Raw genomic sequence first — 6,078 nt, 5'->3', positions numbered from 1 at the left:
GAATCCGTTACCATAAAGGTAACGGATTCGTTGAAAGATTGGACCCTCAATGTTGATTGTGTAACCCTAGTTATTTTTCTCCTTTAGTGCTCTTGGATGATGAACTTAGACTGATAATAGGGTTATGATGTGTTTAGAATCTATTAAATTTGTAAGGTTAAGTTTAGGGGTGTGTAAGGAGTGCCAAAAGACATAATTGCCCTCAAAATAACCCAAAAACGAAGTGTTTAAGTCACTTGAAACCATAAGATATGCGCCGCATATGATATCGCATATATTTACATAGGCTCCTCATATGATACCGCCTATATTTACATAGGCGCCGCATATGATATCGCCTATATTTACATAGGCGCCGCATATGCTATCGCACATGCTTTCCAGTGGCCATGTGCGATTGGTTAGGTGACGCACTCTACTTCGTAAAGCCATAACTCCTAGCTCGGGTGTCGGATTTTGGTGAAATTGGTATCGTTGGAAAGCTAATTCGATTCTCTATAATTTTATGGGTAGAAATATGCAGAAATACCACATATTTATCAATTTATGCTCATTCAAGGATGACCCTTGAGAATTCAAACACTAAAACTTGATGGATTTCGAAACTCTTAGCTTGTACTACCTTAAGTGACTCATATAATCACACTTAACACATCATAAGCTCTTTTATAGCTAGGGAACTCTTGGAAATTAAGGTGCCCAAATATGGCTTACAAAATTGGGGTTTTCACATATACGAACAACGGTTCGTTTTCTAGCTTAGGAAAGTGTGGGGCATTACAATATCTCCCCCTTGGGTACATTCTTCCTCGAATGACACTGGGTATACTAAGAGTAAAGAGAAAATGAAGGGTACACAGCTGAACCAACTTGCTAATCTTGTCTCTATTTTATTCTACATTTCGGACACAACAAGGGGTGCATCACTCATGAAATCACAGCAGAATAGTGTAAAATAACTGCTGAACTACTGTAATTCTACATAGAAAAGGAATGATTTAAAGCAGAATGGTACCTTCGGCTTGATCAGAGCTTATGGAAAATAGGTGCGGGTAATTGGATCATATATCCGCCTTAGCTTCCCATGTTGCACCCTCAACGGATTGGTTTCACCACAACACCTTGACCAAGGGAACTTCTTTGTTCCTTAGTCTTCGTACTTGGTGATCTAAAATCTCTACAGGAACTTCCTCAAAAGAAAGACTATCTTGCACATCAAGGTTTTCTAAAGGATCTACAACAATACAATCACCAACGTGCTTCCTAAGCATGGATACATGGAAGACAAAGTGAACGGAAGATAACTCTGAAGGCAACTCAACCTCATACGCTACCTTACCAACACGGCTAAGAACTCTGTAGGGGCCAACATAATGGGGACTAAGTTTCCCCTTCTTTTCGAATCTCTTCACTCCCTTCATGGTTGAAATCTTCAAATACACCAATTCACCAACTTTAAATTCAAGGTCTCTTCTCCTCACATCAGCATACAACTTCTGACGACTCTGTGCAATTTTTAATCTTTCTCTAATCACTTTGACTTTTTCCATAGCTTCAAAGAGCGAATCAGGACTACTCACGGCCACTTCACCCACTTCAAACCAACCTATGGGTGACCTATATTTCCTCTCATACAAAGCCTCAAATGAAGCCATGCCAATGCAAGAGTGAAAACTGTTATTGTAAGAAAACTCTATCAACGGTAAATGCTCATCCCAACTTCCCTTAAAGTCAAGAGCACACGCTCTCAACATATCTTCTAAGGTCTGGATGGTCCTCTTAGCCTGACCATCTGTCTGCGGATGGGAAGAAGAACTCAAATCAAGACCCTTCTGAAAAAGCTCTCCAAAACTGCGAAGTGAACTGAGTACCCCTATCTAAAATGATGGACAAGGGAACTCCATGCAATCTGACTAATTCCCGGATGTACAATCTAGCGTAATCCTCAGCAGTATAAGAAGTATGCATAGGCAAAAAGTGCGCAGACTTAGTCAATCTATCCACAACAATCTAAATGGAATCATAATGGCGTCGGGAAGGAGGTAAACCAGTCACAAAATCCATGTTTATCTCTTCCCACTTCCAAGTGGGATACCGAACTCCAGCATCATACCACCAGGTCTTTGGTGTTCTACCTTAACCTGTTGGAACGTGCACACTTAGCCACAAATGCTGATATATCCTTCTTCATGCCACTCCACCAATAGATTTGTCGTAAGTCGTGGTATATCTTGGTGGCACTAGGATAAATAGAATATCACGCACCGTGTGCTTCATCCATAATTCTCTATCTCAGATCCTCGACATCCGGAACACATAATCTATCCTGCAATCTCAACACACCATCCCCCCCCTTGGGAGAAAACCTCCACCTTTTGGTTCTTGACTAATTTTTTCAGTCTGACCAAACTAGTATCTAAGTTTTGCTTCTCCTTTACTTCCGAAACCAAGGAGGATTCGGAGCTACTCTGTACTAACATAAACCCTTCAGTGGAGTCAAGCAACCTAACTCCCAACCTAGCCAACTGATGTACATCATGAGCCAACTCATTCTTACCCTCTTTAATATGCGAAACGCTACCCATAGACATCCTACTAAGGGCATCCGCCACTACATTGGCCTTTCCCGGGTGATACAACACACTCATATCATAGTTTTTCAATAATTCTAACCACTTTCTCTTCCTAAGATTCAACTCTCTCTGGGTGAAAACATACTGCAAACTCTAATGATCAGTGAAAACATCAACATGAACACCATACAAGTAGTGTCTCCAAATTTTTAGAGCAAACACAACAGCAGCTAACTCAAGATCATGGGTGGGGTAATTCTTCTCATGGGGTTTCAGCTATGTAGAGGCATAGGCTATAACCTTACCTCTCTGCATCAGTACACAACCCAAACCAACTCTAGAAGCATCACAATATACCCCAAAACCATTAACACCATCAGGCAGAGTCAAAACAGGGGTTGTAGTGAGTCGAGTCTTCAACTCCCGAAAACTATTCTCACAAGAATCGGACCATAAGAACTTTACTTTCTTTTGGGTCAACCGGGTCATAGGAGATGCTATAGAGAATCAACCTTCAATAAAACATCGGTAATAGCCAGCTAGACCCAAGAAACTTCTAATGTCAGATGGAGCGATAGGTCTAGGCTAGTTTCTAACAACTTCTATTTTTTGGGGATCAACTCTAACACCTTCGGAAAAAATAATATGACCCAGAAAAGCAACTGACCTTGGCCAAAATTTACACTTGCTAAATTTGGCAAATAAGTGATGATCTCTAAGGGTTTGCAAGATGATACAAAGATGATCTGCATGTTCATTCTCACTACGGGAGTATACCAGAATGTCGTCTATAAACACTATGACAAACATATCAAGATATGGCATAAACACTCGATTCATGAGGTCTATGAAAGCTGTTGGGGCATTAGTTAGCCCGAAGGACATAACAAGAAACTCAAAATGACCATAACGTGTTCAGGAGGCTGTCTTCGGGATATCACATTCCCTAACTCTAAGTTGATGATAGCCAGAGAGAAGGTCTATCTTTGAGAAGTAACTTTCACCTTGTAATTGATCAAAAAAATCATCTATTCTTGGAAGGGGATACTTGTTTTTGATAGTGACTTTGTTAAGCTGGCGATAGTCAATGCACATGCGCAAAGATCCATCTTTCTTTCACACGAATAGGACAGGTGCACCCCAAGGAGACACACTTAGTCTTATAAAACCTTTATCCAAGAGATATTTCAGTTGCTCTTTCAACTCCTTAAGTTCTGCGGGTGCCATATAATATGGAGGAATGAAAATAAGCTGACTATCAAGAAGAAGATCAATCTCGAATTCTATCTCTCTATCGGGAGGTACCCTTGTGAGATCTTCCGGAAAGACATTAGGAAACTCATTAACAATGTCAAATGACTGGAGAGTTGGAGTCTCAGACTTAGTGTCTTTAACTCTGACTGGGTGATAAATGTTCCCTTTGGAAATAAGCTTTCTAGCCTTGAGATATGAGATAAAATGACTCTTGGGAGATGCAGAATTACCAGACCATTTGATAACAGACACACCATGGAACTGAAACTTGACTACATGGGTACGACAGTCTATGGATACATAACAAGGGTGAAGCCAGTCCATACCCAAAATGACATCAAAATTTACCATGTCTAACTCTATCAGATCAGCAAACATAACTCTATGAAGAATAGAAATAGGACACTTTTTATAAACTTTTCGGGCAACAATGGACTCACCCACAGGGGTAGAAACTAGGATGGGCTCAGAGACAATCTCGAGACTCACTTCAAAATTTACAGCAACCAGAGGTATCACATATGAAAAACTGGACCCAGGGTCCAAGAACACATAAACATAAAATTGAAACACACGAAGCATACCAATAACAACATTGGGGGTGTCCTCCTACTCCTGATGGGAAGGCAAATCATAGAATCTATTCTGGCGCTGACCGCCAGTAGTGCTGGAAGAAGCACCATGAGTAGGATCTGGACGAGCTACAGGAGCTGGAGCACTAGAAGTCTGAGCCTAGGGGCGAACATCACGGTTCTCCTGTCTGGTATGAGGATAATCTCTAAAATCGTAGCCCTCTTGGCCATATCCATAGCAGCCCTTCTGACCCTACAAACACTTACCTCCATGATCCCTACCATACCTAGTTCATGGTGGATGGTTAGGCCGGTTACTCACAGTATTCTGAGATTCGGACATAGAAGACCTGTTTCCCTATTTTTGCCTACCTTTAAGTGCTGGAGCACTAGCTAAAGATGGTGTTGCCATAGATGAGGGACTCTGAAACTGTGGGTAATTCCCTCCTTGTGATCTATTCTGACCATAAGTAGGTTGCTCGGATCTAGCTCTCTTATTCCCCCTTACTCTATCCTTTTCTTTTATCTTATCTGATTTGATATGTTGGGCATGGGTCATCAGTATGGAAGGATTTATCTCACTATTAAGCATAGCTGGTCTATACTCCTTAACCACATATCTTGACACCCCTGTCAAGAACTTACCCATACTGGCTCGATTGTCGGCTATCAGCTTTGGGGCATATTTTGCTAACTGATTAAACTTCAAGCAATACTCCTTAATAGTCATAGAGCCTTGCCATAAGTTCATGAACTCCTCTACTTTTGCCTCTCTCAACTCTAGTGGAAAGAATTTATTAAGGAATGTATCCTGGAACTCTGCCAAGTCATAGGAGCAGCACCCTCTACTCTACCCTTTCTCCATACAACCACCCAATCATACGCAAGGTCTTTCAATCTGTAGGATGCTAAATCAACACTCTCCTCCTCAGACACGTGCATTACCTGTGTGATCTTCCTTATCTCCTCCAGATACAACTGCTGATCCTAACCTACCTTGGACCCATAAAACTCTGGCGGATTCACCCGTATAAAGTTATGAATTCTTGCGGCAGCTAAGTCACCTCCCTATTGTTGTGGAGCCGAGGCCTGGTTGGCCTAAACATTGGGGGTAACAGCTTGGGCAAGCGCCTGAAAGGCTGCCCTAAATTCAGCGAGGGATACATTCTCATTAAGGGTATCAGCAGGCTGAGGTTGCTGACCCATGTTATTTCTTCTACCTCAGCGAGGAGGCATATTCTAAAAGAAGAGAGCACAAATTAATAGCTGAAAGGGAAAAAATGTAAGCATGATAGACTTCTGAAAGAATGAAACAACCCTTTTTTTTCTAAAATGTTTTGTAGCCTCTTTCTCATTGATGTGGCGCACTACACACCGATGATTAAGACTCTACTTAACGCAGCTTATTAGACTCCCTAGGACACCAATAACCTTAGGCTTTGATACCAAGTTTGTAACGCCCCAAAAATGGGCCCCGAGGCGTTACACGATGCTTAAGGCTACAAGTAGCCCCAAGCTAACCCTTTTAGCCGTTTTTATACCATTCAACACTTATAATCAAAGTCATCATAGTCAAAAACATCTAAACATCCTCGATAATATCATATTACAAAATAAATGAAATACGGAAAGTAACAAAATACGATATCTCTGACAAATCTGATCAATCTATCCATGTA

Source organism: Capsicum annuum, chromosome 9 (genome assembly GCF_002878395.1).
Source record: "Capsicum annuum cultivar UCD-10X-F1 chromosome 9, UCD10Xv1.1, whole genome shotgun sequence".
Classification (NCBI taxonomy): Eukaryota; Viridiplantae; Streptophyta; class Magnoliopsida; order Solanales; family Solanaceae; genus Capsicum; species Capsicum annuum.
Note: the sequence above shows the minus strand (reverse complement) of the source record.